Source organism: Lactuca serriola, chromosome 6 (assembly GCF_051521515.1).
Source record: "Lactuca serriola cultivar US96UC23 chromosome 6, Lser_US96UC23_V15, whole genome shotgun sequence".
NCBI classification, from domain to species: Eukaryota; Viridiplantae; Streptophyta; class Magnoliopsida; order Asterales; family Asteraceae; genus Lactuca; species Lactuca serriola.
This window is the reverse complement of record NC_136413.1, coordinates 144,484,094-144,505,054: the sequence shown is the minus strand read 5'-3', so window position 1 is coordinate 144,505,054 and position 20,961 is coordinate 144,484,094. Positions and strand designations below refer to the sequence as shown.

Sequence of the window (20,961 nt, the reverse complement as noted above, 5' to 3'; positions counted from 1 at the left end):
ATTTATGCACTAGAACAGTTCTATGCTTCAACTGATCTAATCTCCGTAGATCATTAACAAGAGTATTGAATCTGTTAAAGGTTTGAGTCAAGGTTTCATCTTTCTTAGCAAAAAATGTTCATACCTTCTGTTAAGATCATTTATTTGAGTAGCCTTGACTTCTTCAGTGCCTTCAAAGGACACAGTCAGCGTATCCATCATCTCTTTTGCTGAGATGCAATTTTGAACCAGCCCAAAAATATTGTATGGCAGAGCGTAGCTGATTGCGGCACGAGCACGAACATCTAGAACATTTTTTCTTTTGTCATCTGCCGTCTAGTTTTCTCTAGGTGTTTTCTTCATAGCACCATCAGGAACGTTGTTTTTCAGAGGCTGATACATTGGAACATATGGACCCTTTTCGACAATGTCCAACATGTCTTCATCTACTGACTCTAAAACATATAGAGCCTTTATTTTCCACATGGCAAAATTTGTTTCATCAAAAGGAGGAATTTTAGCGGAGGGATGATTTGATGAGTTCGACGAAGAAGAAGACGAAGCCATTTATTTGATAAGAGAAACCTGCTCTGATACCAATTGAAAAAGCCTTTAGATCAATCAATGACAGTAAATGAGAATAAGAAGAATTCACGAAGAAAAACTCTCACTAAGAAAGATAATCTCACAAAGAGATTATCGTGTGCACAAAGCAGCGATTAGGGTTTGTGAAAGATGTGCATTCACAAACCTATACAAAAGATTATATACTGCTATTTTAGACAATCCCTACAAATCAGGGATATGTCAGGTAACTAATTTACGCTAACTATAGAAACAAGATAAATACAAAATCTGTTACAACGCACTGAATAAACTAAACATGTTGAGCTGCTCAAACGTTGATGCTGAAACTGAGATATACGCTGATGCTGAGATTTATTTCAAACATCATCATATTTCAAGGTTTGACCTTACAATAATAATAATAACTAGATAGGAAACCCCGCTTCGCGGGGGTCGGATTCGCCGCTAATATCAAAGAAAACCGACTGAAGACATTATGTAAAAGATGGTGTCATCGTTTATCAGTCATTCGTCATGGAAGTAGGATGCTATAGTTGGTTGACTATGAAAGTTTGATGCCTAAAAATGAAATAAAGTAGAAGTGAACTGAGATCTATTCTCTTTTTAAAATACATATGTTGGATTCTTAAAGCTACACAGATAAACAAAAACACATATTCAGAATTTAAGTATACATCTTTAATCACAAAAACAAAATACGTATATCAAAACTTTACAATATGTGATCATGTCGTTTGGTTAGAAATAGAAAGACGTAAACAAATGGACAGAGGGTAGAATTGGGAGAACATCTATTGGTTTAACTTTACTTATATCAAATTGAAGATGTCATTGTGCAGCCCATCATCCTGAAGATAAAGCAATATTTGACTTGGCATATAGTTACATAGGAAAGTTTGACTATTGACCAAATGTCTAAAATGCCCTTTATTTTGATTAATAGATACATACGTTGGTCACATATTTGAAACCTTTTTGATAAAGGTGGGAAGCTAGCTACTCATAACAATCAATCCTGGATCGCCTCAATCGTTTCAAGAATATCCATGATGTAGGAAATCATGCCAAGTATAAAAACAAAATAAATAAACAGTAAGTAAAATTAAAACTGAATTTGAGATATTTGTAGTCAAATAAACTATATAACAAATGAAACAAATAGAAATGATAAATTTATGAAATTTATGAACTGAAGTTCATATAAAAAGCGAGTATTGAAACTAATATTGAATCCAAAAGTTAAAGTAAAACTAAAGTCACTTGATTTTGGAATTGAAAGATTGTACATTTTCTTCATATTTTGAAAAATATTGAGAAAGAGACTGTGGGCGTTCGTTCCAAAACTTAACTTTTGAAATATTTTTCTTTGTTTGACTATTCTTTGCACACACAAAGCTAAGAAAAAAAACTTTAAGCGTAGAAAAAGACATTTTTACCCTTGTTACATACACTTATAAATACATTGGTAATATAAATTTTGATAGACGAAACACTGATGTTGTGCAACAGTTGCATTGTATCCAGCTTACGATTTGATTTGAGATTCCATGTAAGCGTAGCATATGGCCCTACTCATCACAAACATTTTTCTTCATCAAAACACACAAAAGTATTTATACCAAGAACACCTTTTTTAGGAGAGATTATGGAATCAAATTTCAGATGAAATCCCACATGTCACACCATTAAAAAAAATGTATAATTACATTATATATAATAATAATAGTAATATATAAAAGCTTTTTAAAAAAACATGATTGTGTTTATGTTGCTCATTCAAGAGATTCCAGTTTTTTTTTTCAAAAACATGCTTGTGTTCCAGAACTTACTCCCCTGTCAACATAGACCTGCCCAAAACCACCCTTACTCAACTTCCTCTGGACCTTATATACATGAGAATTTCCCACCTGTACCCACATGAAAAGGGGAAAGTTAATCTCAAAGAAAGAGAAAAAAAAGAATATCCTTTCGGGAACAGGAGCTGTGTTGTCTTCTTCTTCTGAAACCATAGCTTTTATTTTTTCATGAATCATTGAATGAAAATGAAGGATGGATTAACAAATTTAATAAGTCATATCGTCCATGCTTGAAGCAAGCAAATTCCTAACATCTATAAAAAAAAAAAAGATAACTTTATGAGATGCACAATCGCCATTCTATCTGTTAATTCAATTATCTTTTAGGATATATACATATAATGGCCAAAAAATTATATACACATAGGTAATCGGAAATTATGTGTACCAAAAGGGGAAAACCGGATGTAATCCAAGCCCTAAATGACATTTAGAATGGAAAAACAAACATGGTTAATTTAAACAATCCACATTTGTTGAACAAATTGAAAAACAAACTACTTTAAGCTATTACAAAGTAGAGGTTGAGTGAGATTAAACATTTGTAATCATGGAAAATTAATTATAGCAAATATGAAAATGAGGGTCTGAGTGAGTAAGATGGGTGAGATTCACATAAATCAAATGAATATTAGCATCAGTTTAAGCTATAATCTCACTTGAAATCTGAAATGTAATGTCAATGTTATTCTAAGAAAATATGGATCAAACATCTTTACTTCATGACCGTATTTAAGAAAAAGACCCTAACATAATAAAAATATACCTAGTAATAGATGATAGACGACACCACCAACTCTTCCGGGTGGTGGCATCCATATGGGTGGGTGGCTGTTTAAGTACTTTCGTCGAACACTTGGCGTGCAATCTTTCAAACTCCACCTGAAGACTGGCAAACGAAATAAGATGAAGACATATACAGATAAACGCAGAAGAAACAGGGGAAGAAGAATACATGGGAATGAAAGAAGAAAGCGATTGTGAGAAATTCAAGAAACCGACATCTAAAAACACAGAGAAAGGATGAAGAGGAACACGTGGAAATGAAAGAGGAGAAACACATTGCACATTCCATCGACTAAACAGATTCCCAAACCCAATATTGAGGGTACCAAATAACAAAAAAAAGGGGGGGAAGAACTGACCGGTGGCGGTGGCGGTGGCGGTGGAGGAACGAAAATGAAAGCGGTGGAAGGAACTGGTGGTGTAATAAAGAACGAAGCAAGGCGTTTGGGATGGTGGGGCGGTGACTACGGTTGAGGCAGTAAACCCACGAACACACGAACAGTACCTATGGTCAGGTATTGTAGCTAAGGAACAATAACTTTAATATATATATATATATATATATATATATATATATATATATATATATATATATATATATATATATATATATATATATATATATATATATATATATAATAATGGAAGTGATATATTCACTATCCAGTAAAATAGAATAAATTTACAGTTATACAATAATATATTGTGGCTTGAATAATTGATTAATTTCTTAAGCGAAAATATTAGCTTTAATAAAATAAAAGACAACAAATTTAATCTACTTTTAAACAACTTTTAGCGAAAATGTTAGCTTTAATAATAATAATAATGGAAGTGATATATTCACTGTATGGTCCACCCTCATACAATTGCTAATTATTATTATATACTAAATCTTTTATATTTTTAAACAACAAATTTAATCTACTTTTAAACAACTTTTTAATTTCACTTAAGTTGTGATTCTTAATTTTACTTAAGTTCACAACGAGATTTGAAACTTTAACCTCAAATAGACCTGACAATGGGGCGGGTTTTGAGCGAATCGACCTTGATCCAAACCCTTTTAACAAATTTTAAAATTCGATCCAAACCCGCTCCGTAACCCGCAGGGTTTTGAATAATCAAACTCATACCTTTATCCACCGAATCAACAGATATTCAAACCCGCCACGTAACCCGTAGGTTTTTTGAATAATCAAAAACATTTTACTTAAATCATAAAATCACATTTATTAAGTAAAACTAAGTGTTGATTTAGAAAACGCATTATGTACTCGAAGATTTTCTATTGAAATTAAAATCATTATTTTAGTTACTTCTGATTGGTTTTTGACCGTCGATTGCATAGATAGGGAATAGGAATTACAAACTTTCTTCCGGTTGATAAATAACCTTATTGATTTATAAATGAAATTGGTGATTACATGATGATATATAAATGAAATGAAATCATGGCTCTTGAGAGAAGACTGGAAGTCTAGAAGTTGAGTCATCGAGTCTTATGTAAAAACAGTTTAGTCTTTGGCCTTTTCTCTTTGGACTTTCGATTGGAATTTAATGTAAACTTTATGAAATATAAAATATAAATGTATATTTCTAAAATTTATATGGGGCGGGTTATAAACGAAGCAGATCGATGATGATCCATACCCGACCCTTTTAATAAAAGGGTTAGCGGGTAAGGGTCGTTAACGGGTAAACGGATAAAAAACTATGCTCCAAACCCGTATAATTGTTAAGGGTTTGGATCGGATCAGGGTAAAAACTCGCTCCATTGTCAGGCCTAACCTCAAAGAGGAAGGACAACACATATTACCGTTGGGGCTAGAAGCCCTTATATATATATATATATATATATATATATATATATATATATATATATATATATATATATATATATATATATATATATATATATATATATATATATATATATTAAATCTAAGATGTTTGTTTTTTATCTGTAAATCTTCTTGACCTCTTTTGTCTGCACCGCATAAACCACCCGCATACATTAGTCTTCGCATACTGTTTTTTTAGAAGGCCGAAGACTTAAAAATGTATGCACTTCATCTTCTTTGCGCAGATGTGGACTAGAGTATTCTAACATCTTCAGACATCTTCTAGCTTAAAAAAAATACTCTAAATTTTTTTTTCAATGACATAAGTATATCTTATATGTTATGTGGGATTAGTTGCAAAATATTAAATGGTAAACATGATCGGTTATAAAGATTTGTGATTTTATATGAAACCTTATTTTTTATAAAAACAAATTAAGAAATTTAAAATCGTTTATGAAGAAATTAGTGTAAATTGAATTACATTTATAATCTACCTTTAAAGATTAACGAACGAATTCATTTGTTGAGCCATTTTACATATTCGTGTTTTGGTTTTATATTTTCTCCATAATTCCTTTATATATTTCTCCATTTGTGATTAAAATATTATAAATCTTAAGTTTGATTTTGAAATTGAAAGAAATTTGATTATGATAAAACATTTCATTATGGAAAAACTATTTTAAGTTTAAAAAACTAGTTTATTGAAATTTTGGTTTATTTTAACAGCATGGAGACATTAAAAAACAATCTTCTTCTTCCAGATTGGAGACGTTTGCTCCACTTCTACTACAGAGGTATCCAAATATAGTCCGCAGAGTGCAGCATTTTGTCTCAGAAAAAACAAACAACACCTAAGTGACCCCTTACAAGCAGTAATGTTTATGGGTTTACATCTTTGGCATAATATTTTGTGGGATTGATAAGTTTAATCCATGGCCTTAAATTTTGGCTGATTTTGTCTTTTCGGACACATGTTCTGTTATCAGCTCCCTTTCATAATGTCTACCGCGTCTACCAACTACCATTACATCAGACGCATCATCTATTTTCATTTTTTTTGCATCCACATGCTTCCGACATTGGTCCCATGATGTTGTGTCGATTCCCACTTGTAGGGTTTATCTTCTATTTTTTTCTCACTCTTTATTCTGATTGTTCTTTTCTTTAAGTTGATTTTGATTGAATTCTTCAATATGAATCTCATTCTTCTCTCAATTTCATCTCTCATGTCGACGAAAAATCAGTTGGGCCAGGAAGAGGATACGGAAGGAAAACGGCGAAAACTACAACGCTTTTGTAAGGTGGGCGAACAATCTATGTCTAACGGTGAACCGCTTCTCTCTTCCCGTTTGTTTCTCCCTCTACTTGTTGTCTACTCAGGTTACCATTTCCATTGATTGTTAGTTATGGATTCTAGTATTAAAAAACCCTAATTATTTTTTGCAGTTGTCATTTACCCAATAAGGATTGTTTCTGGTGGAAAAGTCGAAATTAGAGCATTCAGGACATACCTTTGGGATAGAAGACTTTGGTGTCGATTGCAAACAAGTGGCTTATCCCACCTTTGATTCTCTCCCTTCTGTAACTATGTATGTAACCCTATGTAAGTATAATAATGTGTGTTGTTGATTTCATACTTCACTAATTTTTGTCTTGGTTTGGTTTCGTTACATGTTTAATGAAGGTTTTAAAAAGTCAAACCTCTATGTGTAAGTGTTTTTCTTAATTTTCTTTTTGTTTGTAGGTGCTTGATGATTTGTATCCCATTGATTTTTTTTGGAACGACAGAAATTTTTTAAAACTAGCGAGAAGCTAGGAAAGCATTACAAAGAATTACAAGTTACATTAGGATCAAAGAACCAAGTCAACCAAGAGATCTTAGCTTTCTTACACCTATTTGAAACTCAAAAATAAGAAATACTAACTATATCATCAAATAAGATTGAAAACTAGGGTAAACTGCTCCAAAAACGAGATTGTTCTGAAACCTCCATAAGGACCAAAAGGTAGTAATAATAACCGCATCAAAGGCCTTGCGAACAGAGCTAGAACCCCCAATAGAATTTGCCCAAGAAATAAATCCCATGATCGTAAGCTCCACCAGAAAATCAAAACTCCACCAAGAAGTAATACAACCCCAAATCTCCTTGAGTAAAGGGCAATTAATGAAAATATGGTAAAGACTCTCCAAATTATAATGAAACACCAGGAAAAGGATGGAATCAATCTTCATGCCTCTAGCCGATAAGTTATCCCTCGTCGGGATTCTACCAAGCGTAATTCTCCACATGAAAACATTAAGTTTGATAGAAACCCAAGAATTCCATCTTGTAGCTATGTCAGCACACTTCAAATAACCAACATCAATAAAAACGCGGGCGGAGGAGACTGAAAGACAGATCTAGAGTCCATCTAAGACTATCAAGAAATGGAGATAAACTAACCAGACTAAGGAGCGAGCTGCTCTATCCATTGTGTCTCTTACATGCCTCCTTTAGGGAACCTGCAAAGGGAGGAGGTAAAAACATCCACATCTAATCTATCATTCACCGTAACATTCTTGCATAAATCAAGAGCATATATACGATGGAAAGTGGAGGCTAAGAGATTTCTCCCGACCAGACATCTAACCGAAAGCGAGTATTCTTCCCGTCACGAACACGAATAGGACAAAAAGGCATCAAATCCAACCCCTTAGCTCTCAACTGATCAACCACCTTGATAACTCCAACCCAAGGAGAAAAAGAAAAAGACAATGAATTCATATTAGAAGTGGAACCGAAACCATGAATATAATGAACCGCCTTAGCCCAAATGGAGTCCGAACAATGTAATTAACACCATCTCCATTTAAAAATTAAAGACCGATTCAAAACAAAGAGGCTACTAACCCCAGACCACCTTCTTCTTTACTAGCTAAAATTTTATCCTACCATACCAAATGTAGTTTTCTATCACCTTGATCTTTACCCCAAAAGAATGAAGCCCTAAAAGATTCAAGTAATTTTTTGACCACAAAAGGAACTGGAAAAATAGACATAGAATAGGTACTAATACTACCAAACACCACCTTAATCAAAGTGAGTCCACCTCCAATCGACAAAGTCTTAGCTTTTGAAGAAAGCTTAGCTTTAAACTTCTCAACAACGGAAGACCAAGCATTAATTATGGACATATTTTGACCTATAAATTGACCCAAATGAACAAAAGGAAGTCGGACAAAAGCACAACCAATCAAATTTGCTGCAACTTAGACTTGATGAAACGAGACTCCAACACCAATCAACTTGCATTTTGCAAGGTTGATACACAATCCGGAGGCTAAAAAGAAACACCTCAGAATTCGAAGGATCCTTCTAACATTCTCCAAATCCCAATCACAAATAAAAACGGCATCATCTGCATAAAAAAGATGAGAGATATGAATAGGAAACGAGCCAACCGCAAAACCTGAAAAAACCCTATTCTCTTTGGCCTGGATAAGAGAAACATGGAGACCCTCAATAACAAGAATAAACAATAATGCAGAAAGAGAATCCCCCTGACGAAGACCCCTATGAATATCAAACTCGTCTATAGGAGAACCATTAACTAACACTGAAGCCCAAGCAGAAACAAGAGCTGCCCTAATCCAACTACCACCAAAACCCATAATATCCATAATCTCCAATAAATAATCCCATGAGAGAGAGAGAGAATCAAAAGTCTTTTCAAAGTCAACTTTGGAAATCATAAGTTGTTTCTTTTTAGCCTTCGCCCAAGCCACCACTTCATTAAGGAGAAAGGGACCATCAAGAATTTGACGATCCTTTATAAAAGCAGACTGCTCTCCACTAACCACTGGACTTATAACTTCGGATAATCTATTGGAAAGAAGCTTTCCAATTATCTTATACTGACACCCAATAAGACTAATTAGCCGAAAATCCTTAATAGACTTAGGATTTAGAATTTTAGGGATAAACGTAAAGAAAGAAGCATTACACCCCTTTGGATTTTTTTTCATCTTCAAAAAACCTTATGACAAAAAAAAAACCACATCATCCTGAATAATATCCCAAGACCGATGAATAAATTCAAACGCAAACTCGTATGGACCCGGGGCCTTATCACCCCTGCAGTCCCAAACCACCTTTTTGATTTCCTCCCGAGTAAAAGGAATCACAAGAGAGATTCTTTGAGGCTCCGAAAGAGACTTAAAGGAACAAAGAGAAGTACTTGGCCACCTACGCCCTTGCCTTTGAAATAGCTTATGATAATAATTTTTTAATTCATTTTTAACTAACATTAGATCATCTATCCAAACGTCATCCACCATAATCCCTTTCATAGCTAATTGTATTCTTTTTCTACATAAATGATCCAAGTCTCGTAACTCTTTAATAGCCTTAAGCCAAGAATCTCTAGCATTTGAATTGTCATCCAAGTCGACTATGCTAGAATCAAAATTATCAATATCTCTTTGAACCTCCAAACATCTCCTATCTCTCTCCATACGAAGGGGGTGTTTGGCTTAGCTTTTGAAAGCCAAAAGTCCTTTTTGAAAAAGAAAAAAAAAAGCAAAAGATGTTTGGCAAACTACTTTTAGAAGCTACTTTTGAAGTTTTTACATAAGGAAAAGGAACTTTTTAGAAAAGTCAGGAAATCCTGACTTTTTGTAACTTTTCCAAAAAGGACTTTTGAGGTTTGAAAAGCTAAGCCAAACACCCCCGAAACTGGCAATTCCAACTTCTAAGATTATTTTTAAGGGAATTGAGTTTTTTCTTAAAAATCACCCAAGGATCATCAACTCCCGGAATAGTTTGACTCCAAGTAGAACAAACTATATCTTCAAATCCATCCAAAGAGAACCAAGAACAGAAAACACAAAAAGGGTAAGGACCATAATCAACCACATGCTCCAAATGAAGAATCAGACGGTGATCTGAAATCTTCTTTTCAAGAATAAGCCATGTCAGATGAGGAAAAGAAAAACCCCCTGAAACTAGAAACCTATCAAGTTTACTTGATTTGGAATCCGAAGGATTCGACCAAGTAAACTGAGGTCCTCTTAGAGGAACCTCAATGAGGCCCGCATCAAGGATGAACCGATTAAAGACCCGCGTTAATATAGTACAAAATTGAGACCCGTATCTCTCTAAAACATCCAAAACTTCGTTGAAATCACCCATAAGAATAACCTCAGCCTCTGTAGCTTCAATCAAAAGAATGATAGAAGACCAAACACGTTTCTTGAAATTAATATCCTGAGGAGTATAAACCGTAATGACAAGAATCTCTAAACCAGTAGGCACCCACACCGCTTCCATCGCAATAAAGAAATCATGAGAAATTGATCTCTTTGTACAAGAAAAGGTCCGGATCCCAAATAACCAAAATTCCTCCAAAAAGACCCTAAGGATAGGAACACTCAAAATGGAAAGAAGGATTTCCCCAATAATCTTTAATCATAGAAAGATCCAAATTTTGGGTCTTTGTTTCTTGAATCCCTAGAAAATTCACCCGATGCTTATTACATAATTTTTTTATCCACAACCATTTATCATGATTCCCTGCTCCTTGCATATTTATCGAGAGACGGTTCATGTAACACTTTTTTTTCTCCATTCCAAATTAACATAGCTTCTAAAAGTTTCTGACAACCAATCATCGAATACCGAAGAAACTTGCCCATCTCTATAGTTTTAGAAATTCCACCCACCACAACATCCTCCAAACAACCCGTATTTGAGAAAAAAGAAGAGTCTGTTTGTCTGGATCCCGATCCTGTAACATGTTGTTGTATGGTTTTTGAAAATCGGATTTCATCCCTCAAAGGTTAAACTTCGACAGATTGTGCAGGAATAAAGCTTGGAGGATGCGAGTAAGAAATAGAATCTGAGCATAGTGATAATTATTTTGTGTTCTGTAATGGTTTGGGGCTTTCTTTTGCTTGGTATAAGGAGAAAGTCACTAAAACATAGTGACCAAGTTTCACACATGTTCTACATTTGTACCTTAATTGTTTTTTATTTATGTGGTTAAACCACTCAACTTTTAGCCGTTTAAAAACAAATTTAGTTTTGTTCCATTGTTGTAAAATAATTTGGTTATCCTTCTTGTAGGATAGACACCCACAAGCGCCACCACATATAACAATTTTCCTTTTGAATGATGATAGTCTATCATAGGAATTTACTCTGGTGATGAAAATGCTCGTGGTCCATTGCAAAACATAAAATCTAACCATTTTTACTATTGTGTCCATTTGTAAAAGAGAAATCATTGTATTGTGATAGTTTACTTTGATTTTAATTAACCAGAATATGATGTTTTTTTTTGTAACTTATATGAAGATGATGATTTTCAATTTTTCTCAATAGACATGGTCGATGTGGTTAGATCACAGTGCAATTTTTCAAAAAACAAAATAAAATTACATTAACCACGAGTTTGATGCCAAAACACCACATGCCTCTTTGTAAGTGTATAAAAAGGTAACCATATTTAGGGGTGGCACTACAAGGATACTGAGCTATGCCGACGACACTTAAGCCAACAACATACATCGTCGCTACAGGTCCCCTACGACGAGTTGTCATCGTCATATCTTTTGCAACCTTTGACCAATTTCCTTTGACTATGATATTTGTGCCGACGACATGTCGTCGCTACAAGTCTGGCGGGAACGACGAAAATGTTCGCGGTATTCTGAAAATCTATTCCGACAACGACAAGTCGTCGCAATAGCTTAGACCTTTTGCGACGACAAGTCGTTGCCACAGGTTATTAATAAAACTTTATTTTTTTTTTCCGAAAATATGGTTGACAAAAGTTGTACCGACAACCAGTCGTCGCAATAGTGGAGCTGTGCCGACGATGTAATGGACCTATGCCGACACGTTTATGCCGACAACTCTTTTCCGACAACATGTCGCCGGCATAGCCTATACCGACGACACGTTGTCTGGATAGGGTCAGAATTTGTTGTTGCCATAGTGTCCGAATGTTGTAGTGTTAGCACATGTTATTAGAAAATATATTTGTAAAGAAGTATATGTAAGTTGATATTATTGGAAAGAAACTGTTAGCACATGTTTGTTGGATTGGAATAAAAAAGGACTTGAAAACTTATATGGTTTCTCTTTTAACTCTGGGGTATGTCTTTTTATATATAAGTATATATATCAAGTTGAATTTTCGCTTTAAAGTTTATGCTCTCTTTAATAAATTTGTGAAAACTAGGTTCTCTCTACGTTTCCATTTTTGAAGGTACCATTGCACTGTTTGAGCATTTTCCAGATTATAACTTCATATTTCATATTCGATTAATCCGAAACCGGCTTTTTGAAAAACGGAATATCAGAATTTATAATCGATTATGCTAGATATTCATATGTCATGCACAAATTGGTCTGGACCTAAATGAAATCTAATGGCCAAAAAATGATCTTATTCGTGCTCGATTAAAAAAAACATAGAAAAAAGAAAAAAGAAAAAACGGTTTTGGTGTTTATGCCTCTACTTTAAGCATTGTGTGATGTTGGACTCAAATGTGAAAAGTTATGTTTCTAATTTTTAAACATTACAATGACATATAAATAAGTACAACTAAAAGTCAAGTTTTAGTTTTTGAGCTTTTGATACAAAAGTATGGACATGAGTGGGTTTTATAATACTTTGATGAAAAAAAATAAATGAAAAAGAAGGAAAGATAATAAGACTTTTGATATGTGCATATTTAGCCATCTCTTTTGTGCATATTTCTAATATTTTTAGCTACAATTATGTTTATTTTGGGACATAAGGTACTTATTATGTTTGAAATTTGCTTTGTAGTAGCAAAGACATGCTCGGGATGAAAATGAAGAAAACAAGGAGCCGGAAGCAGGAATGAATGAGCTAAGGCAAAAGAAGAAAAAGAAGGTTTGAACCACAACGTGATGATCATCCACCACGATCTGGCGAATGGAAGATTCCTCGACCAATGAGATGACTTGGAGAATATGAGATATCCATGAAGACCACGACATGGTGCATTTTAACCACGTTGTGGTGGCCAGATGTATGGAAACTATATATATCTGATCATTTGGTCTAATGGAGAGACCCCCAACCAATTTTCTGAGAAGGATTGCGACTAAAAACCTCTGGAAACCTTAGAGAAGATCAGGAATCGATTGGAGCTTAAGAGTTGAAAAGATATAGAAGAATTCTACAAAGATCTAATCGGTTTGCTAACATACACATGGCTAGTGTTATTTGCATGGATTTTGTGTGTTTTTCTGCTATTATGAGAGGCTAAAACCTTATACTTCTGTTTAGTGAAGATGAACCTAATCCTTATGTGTTAATTTTGATTTATGGATGATATATGTTGATTTTACTTGTGTTTGAAAATTAAACCCTAGCATGTTTTAGTTCTAGTTTTTATTGCTTATTAATCAAGTTTTGTGTGATAGTTGATTATTCTAATTGCATGAATTTGTCACCTAATTTTTTATGATCATTAAATAATTAGGGCTAGGATTAATCATATCTTAGATAAAGTAATTAAAGATAGTAACTTTAACCGTGTTAAAGAGCATAATTATTCTTAATTTGTGCTTTGTTGCTTAACTTGATCATAGGAAAGTAACTACTATCATTCATACTCCAATTTCTACGTATTATCGATTTGGTGTTTAACTTGTGCTTGATCATCGCATGATAATTCAGAAATTGGTATGTCTAGATATTTGATCATTATAGCTAGTTAACAAATTGGTAATCAATATATTTCATCCACTAGAAATCAACCTTAGGAGAAGGGGAAATCAAAACTGAACAGAAGTACTCTTTAATCTTGAAGTAAATTCGTTTTTATTTGCTTGGTTAGTTGGTAATTTGGTAGTGATTTGAATTAAGTTCTTCTAATCTTGCAAAATCAGTAAAAAAACCCCCAATTTAAGTTTGTTTTCTTAGTTTAATTAGAAGTAGTTATATTGATTAATTAAATTTTGTTCCCTGTGTTCGACACCCGACTTACCAAAGCTATTCTATAATCCGACTAGGTATACTAACTATAGGTGCATATATTAGTTAAGTTAGTTAGGTTAAAATTTTAAAACAAGTAGGTACTTTTGTGCACATCAAGTTTTTTGCGTCGTTTCCCAGGAACGGCTTATTTGATTTTTAGTTTAATTGCTTTTAGTTATTCGGTCATTTTTGTGGGGTAAAAACCGCAAAAAGTTATTTTTCTGCATTTATTTTTCTGTCTGAGCAACAACCATGTCGTGAGCATCTTAGTCGGGCTGTGGTTTTGTTTCAGTCAAACTTTTGTTTATTTATTTTTATTCATTTTACGCGTTTTGTTTTATTTTATTTTTGTTACAGTGATTTATGAACCGATGATCCAACACTCCAATAATTCCACCACTAAACAATCAAGAGTTAGTTTTCCATAAGAAGAAAGACAAAAAGGTCGGCGAGTCTAGCAATACTTTTCAATCTGTAAAATTCGAACTATTTGAGAAGAATCCTAGTAAGAAGGAAGTAGGATATGAGCCAGAAACATTTAGCGAAGGAATTTCAGAAGACGAGATAAAAAGCGAGGTTGAAGAGATGACGGGCATCACAAGAATGACTATGGGAGATTAGAAGAAGCAGATCCCTGAGGATAACGGTCCAGGTCTTGTGCTGCCTGAGATTCCAACTGAAAGAGTTTGAGCTCAAGGTGCATATTCTATCAATGCTCAAGGGTATAACGACCAAAAATTTCAACCAAATTAAAACATTTAATTCATTCAAAAACCGTTACGACCATACATCTTGTTTTCAAAATAGTTTAAACATCAGAGTATTTCCCCATAATCATATTACATAAAGCATAAACATGAGGAGCGGTACGATCACGCTTTTGCCTTGCCACGATCTCCTGAAGTACCTGAAACAATAAACCACAACTGTAAGCCCGAAAGCTTAGTGAGTTCCCCCCAAAGTACTCATACACACATAAACATATGCATACAGCAAGAACAACATACTTCGGGTCCAATCAACCTTCCGGTTGGAATACCCTCGGTCCTCAACCATCGGGTTGGAATGCCTACGTAACATGATCCCAATCATCCTACTGGGATGGAATACTCTCGGCCCACAACCATCGGGTTGGAATGCCCAACCACCTATACGTACAACAGTAGCTACTATGGGTCCAATCATCCATTGGGATGGGATACCCCAGGCCCCTCAACCATCGAGTTGGAATGCCAAACTACTGTGAGTCCAATCATCCTACCTGGATGGAATACTCCTGGCCCACAACCATCGGGTTGGAATGCCCCACTTCCTATACATGCAGTAACTACTACTACTACTGTTACTATGGGTCCAATCATCCCTCGGGATGGAATACCCCATGCCCCTCAACCATCGGGTTGGATTGCCAAACTACTGTGAGTCCAATCATCCTACCTAGATGGAATACTCCTGGCCCACAACCATCGGGTTGGAATGCCAATCTACACTAGCAGACATGCACATATAATCGGCATACATAAAACACTCTCTACAAAACCAACACACTAAGGCCCTATCATCCTACCGGGATGGAATACCCTCTGCTAATGCTCAACATACATAACCTGCACGTACCTCCTACCAGTGCACGTAGTGCAAGACCAACTACCGGTCTATAAATAATCACTACCCAACTACCAGGGCGCAAATCCAATGGAATTAGCCATCATACAACTATCCATTACTCAAGGATACCAAGCTAATAAATCATATTCTCATATCACTATCTCATCTACCAGGAAACTAGCAGACATATCATCACGTAACATAACATGCTCTAACAGCAATTCAAAGGGCCGGCCTTGATGCTTTAGACCCTTGAGTACAGTGAGGAAAACTCACCTTGCAACTGCCGGAATCCTGCAACTCTCTGACTGCTGACTCGTCGAGAATCCCAACTATCATAAGAAAACCATCACATAAGAAACCATCACAACTTTCTAGACCAAGGGCCCACAACACTCATTAAGCCCATCATCCTCTTATTAGGCCAAGACCCAAGGTCAAATTCTCATGCAAAGCCCAATATTGGCCCAATTTACTAAATTGGGCCCCCCTTACCAAATGGGCCTAGATCCAAGGTCCATAATAATTATTGGTTCTAAATTACTCCATCCAAAATGCTCAGTCACGACCCAAGCCCCACTAGCCCAATAACAGCCCAATCACTTAAGGCCCAAAATCAAAAACCCAATAGAGGGAGTACGTTGGGCGTACCCCTCTTGGTACGCGGGGCGTACACCGATGCTCACGGACTGGAATCGGGACACAGACCCACTACACTGGGCGTACATAAGCTTACACAGGGCATAATCTCGATGAACTAAAATTCTTCATAAGTTCTTAATGGCTTAAGCTCTTAAGCCCAAACTTCATATCCATAGACCAAATATGCCTAGGATTCATAAAGTCTCAAACTTTATTACTTAGGACGTCCATAAAGCTCTTAACCCAAGGTCTTAATCCATTAAGACCTACTTATATCACACATGAGACAACCAAATCCATTGGGTCCTCCTTTTTCTCACTCAAGACCTCTCCTAAGGTCTGAAAGGACAGCTAATCTCAACCAACTCACATCATGCATCACTTTGGGGATTTGGGGACAAGAATAGAGTCCAAAACTTCACCATACTTAGATCTACACAAAATAGATGTCAAGTAAGAAACTTTATACCTTTAGGAGCTCTTGAACCATTAGAAGACTTCATATCTACTCGTTGGCCTTCTTTTCCACTCACTAGATGCAACTCCTTCTTCTCAAAACACTCCAAATACACTTCCAAAGCTCACACACTCAAGAGGTTGGCTATGCTTTGGGGAAAACGGCTCTAAACAGTGGAGGCTAGGGTTTGGGAGGGTTATGAGATCTTAAGGTTGTTTAAATAGCCTCCACACCCGAGATATTGGGGTTTCTGGATGATAGACGTACGCTGAGCGTAATTCCAGTACGCTGGGCGTATGTCGAGGAACCCCGCGTTTCATTAACTCCATTACGCTAGGCGTAACCCAGCCTTACGTTGGGCGTACCCACGCATGTCCCATGCATGCATGGCCTCACCTTGTCAACTTTTTACATCAAGTACCAAAAGTGACAATATCTTCAAAGCGCCATAGCTCCTTTATTCTAAGTTCGTTTCCGACAAACTTTATATCCATGAGAAGGTGGCGAGAAGCCCTATGCTTCTAGCAACACACCCTAACCAGAAAACTTCTCGAATAGAACCCATTTCCCATAAAAGACCGAAATGCCCTTACTCTTTGATCCCGGGGAACCATAAATAACTGCTCTTAGAACGGGGCGTTAGAAAGGGCATACCTTTTTCTGAAAAAGAGTACGAAGATGCATTCAAACACATCGATGAAGTAAAGTACATTGAAAACTACTTCAATGTTGGACTCAGTGTTACTTTGGATGCTTCCGGTGACATTTACTGATGAAGCTAAAGTTTGGTTGAAATAACTCGCGCCCGGATACATTACTACATAGGCCGATCTTTGTGAAGTCTTCATTGAGCAATTCAGCCCACCTTAAAAGATATCCAAACTCAAAAAGAAGATCGCTAATTTCCAACAAAACGATGGCGAATCCTTATATGAAACATGGGAGAGATACAAAGGATTGCTTAGGAGTTGTCCTCAACATGATCTAAATGTCCAACTTCATGGTTGCAATCAATTCTAAACTAGAGAATATGGATAGACGAATGACAAAATTTGATCAATCTATACACGCCATAAGAGTTGGATTTGACAATAGCTATGGGCCACATTTAACAAAGGATTGAGATTTGGATGAGCACGGGAATAAGAAAGCGCAAGTGTTTTAAGTTGGGTTTTTATTCAAAATTACTTTCAAAACATGATATTTAGCAACGGAAGACTTGATACTTTGAACAACGTAAAACAATTTTAAACCCACCAGGTTCATCTTGCAAGTTATAGAAAGATTAAACACCAACCAAAGAAAAAGATGAAGAAATAACAACCTTTGTAGTTATTTGGATCCTTTAGGGAGGCTTGGAAGTTGATGAAGAATAATGAACTTAAGAGACACCAACAATGATTCAACTTGATGTAGAATGCTAGTTCTTTTAAGACTCTTAAGCTTGAAGTTCATAACTAAAGTATGAACTTCAAGAGAGTAAAAGCAAGTATATTTTCTTCATAAGATGATAAAAAAATGAGAGAAAACTCACACCATAAGCATTTTATGATTTTGGAGTCTTAAGCCAAAAGGAATGAAATCCTTCACATAAAGCATTCCTTTAACCATAAGTCCTTAACACTTTAAGACCTACCAAGCTAGTGTCACCCATACTTAATCATGTTGTCCATGCATGCTTCTACAAGGAGTGTTCTTTTGACTAAACTAATCAAAAGTCCATACCTCTCCAACATTCTCCTAGATTTGGTTTTAAGAAGCAAAAGACAAGACCTGATTTTTATAAAACTTCCAAACTCTTTTATATTTTATAAAATTTGGCTTTTGGCTAAAAGACAAAAGTCTTTTTAGCCCAAAATGTTGTACATGACATAATAAATCACACCATATGAATTATGTAATGTTAACTGCTAATGAAAATTATTATTTTGTAGAAATAAATAATTTTAAATAATTATAAGAGTTTATTGAATATTTATTAAAATCAATTTCTAATAAATAATCAATTGTATCAAGTTGTTGTTAGTGTGATCCATTAGTATCATATGTTAATTAGCAACATCACTTTAATATGATTCTTGAGCATACAAGATCTTTCATTTTACTATAATGGTGATAAATATGATGAAGATTAGAGAAATCTGAAAAAGAAGTGGTTGCCTTATGATGAGTACAAGAAGCAAAATGATGAGAAATATAGACAAACCGGTCGAGGATACTACCAAAAAGAACAACCAACACCTGAGAAGAAATGGGATTTTGAGTCAATATTTAATAGGTTTATGGAACCCTCTGAAAAAAGACATGATACTACTGATGCTAATGTGAGAAATCATCAAGCTTCCATCAAGAACATTAAGACTCAACTAGGCCAATTAACGAAACTTGTTAGTGAGAGGATACCTCCTAGAAATCCCAACCCAAAATCATAGCCTCATGTAATGGCAATTTACGCTGAAGAAGAAGTTCATTCTGAGCCATCAATGATCCATGATACAGCTACTATTCAGCTCGATCATGTAACGCCTGTGTTTCTGGGACTGTCATTTATGTTGATATAATAGTCTAGGTTAACCTTTGTAACCCGTTTTGAAATAATAGAAGTGTATTATTTGAGTATTATGTGTTTTGTGCTTAATTTCTTAATTATGTGGTTTGATTAATTAAGAATAAAAATAAGCGTCAAAATTTAAGTGTAAAATAAACTTGATATCTTTGGATAATGTTGTAGTAGTTGAAACGAGGTTTCCGAATATATAAAGAACGCCCAAATCTGACTTTGTATGAGGAAGTTACGATTTTCTGAAGTTTCTTCTTAGCGGTATGCGGTCTGAAATACTCGATTTGAGATCGAGCGGTTTTTAGCCGAAACAAGCTAAACGAGGATCGAAGGTCTCGTTGTTGGTATCTAAGCGATGAAAAGTTAGGCGAGAACAGACGTCAAACGAAGAAGTTATGAATTTATAACGAAGTTTTTCTATCCCGACTTATTAAAAATAAATAATAAAAATAAAGTCAAAATTAGCCGACGGAGTCTAAACAAAAGTTGTAGAGCGTAGTCTCACCTACGCGTGGATATAAAGAACGTCGAAAAAGGAGTTCGTATGAAGAAGATATGAATTTTCGAAGTTTATTAAATAATTAATAATTAAATTTAATTATTAAATTTGGCCTTATCCGAAGAGGAGTCATCGGACTCATCCGAAGTACGCCCAGCGTACTAGCGTACGCCCCGCGTACATCGAAGCATGACACGCCTCGCACTCGAGTTCTTCGGATACGTAAGCAATGACGATTCTGAGGCAGTACGCCATGCGTAACGAAGTACGCCCCGCGTACTCCGAGGCTCCAGCCTGCTATAAATAGGATGCGAGGGCAGCCAACTCCTTTGCTATTTTTCTCTCTTCTCTCTCCCGTTTTGCATCGATTTGCGTGCCAGAACTACCCCGAAGCCCCGGTATCATTCTCGAGCCCCGAAGCAAGATCCGAAGCCCCGAGAATCCCGAAGAGCGTGATTCCCGAGCCGAAGCTCTGCTCGCGAGAAGTTCGATTTTTGTAGATATCTTCCAGATTTGCTGAGGATTACTACTTTAACAAGTCATAGTGTTGTCTGATCGTCTTCTGTTCAAGTGAGTGTATACTACCTTTCATAAACACGATAATAATACAAGTATGGTTTGAGTGTATTAAGTATATTGTTGTTTATGTGTATAATTTTGTTGTTATAAGTGTGAATGTATATTCATTCTCTTCTATCTCATAGATCTGATTTACTTTCTATGAAAAACGTGTTATGTGGGTGTGCCTCATCTGTTATGTGGAATATGTATTGAATGAAAATGATATACAGGTTTTAAACTATGTATGAAAATATATATTTTTATCTACTAATATGTTGGGTAGAACATGGGTAGATAGTTGGTGTGTAATAAACAGATGAGAGGCCTCGATGTTGTTGTTGTTGATCTAGTTATTCAGCGGAGTATGGATAACGACCACGGACTCTTTCTAGACAGTCCTGTGGAACACTAGCAGGTTCATAACCTGTAGGTGTTGTGAACGATGTGTTCACCGGTGTACTCTATCACCCTCATGGTTGCCTTTAGGATATCTATTGTTGAGGAAACCCCTTAGCAGTAATATCCGTCCCGATGAAAATCCTGATGGGTTTTATACAAACAATCCTAAGTGTGCATGC

The 20,961-nt window shown here is 35.5% G+C and overlaps 3 long non-coding RNA genes and 1 other non-coding gene across 4 annotated transcripts; 1 reads left to right on the top strand and 3 right to left on the bottom strand.

Moving 5' to 3' along the window:
• Positions 1–1,207: 1,207 nt before the first annotated feature.
• LOC145057015 (uncharacterized) lies at positions 1,208–1,564 on the bottom strand. Its single transcript, XR_013685954.1, has 2 exons — positions 1,519–1,564; positions 1,208–1,415 (listed from the first exon to the last, which is right to left on the bottom strand). It is a non-coding gene; the product is annotated as an uncharacterized LOC145057015 (long non-coding RNA).
• A 688-nt stretch (positions 1,565–2,252) lies between these two features.
• On the bottom strand, positions 2,253–3,728 carry LOC145057014 (uncharacterized). The gene is made up of 3 exons (XR_013685953.1): positions 3,569–3,728; positions 3,190–3,312; positions 2,253–2,474 (listed from the first exon to the last, which is right to left on the bottom strand). It is a non-coding gene; the product is annotated as an uncharacterized LOC145057014 (long non-coding RNA).
• A 2,448-nt stretch (positions 3,729–6,176) lies between these two features.
• Positions 6,177–6,759, top strand: LOC145057013 (uncharacterized). The gene is made up of 2 exons (XR_013685952.1): positions 6,177–6,439; positions 6,506–6,759. It is a non-coding gene; the product is annotated as an uncharacterized LOC145057013 (long non-coding RNA).
• Positions 6,760–17,642: 10,883 nt separating this feature from the next.
• On the bottom strand, positions 17,643–17,749 carry LOC145060739 (small nucleolar RNA R71). Its single transcript, XR_013686924.1, has one exon. It is a non-coding gene; the product is annotated as a small nucleolar RNA R71 (small nucleolar RNA).
• Between the last annotated feature and the right edge of the window lie 3,212 nt (positions 17,750–20,961).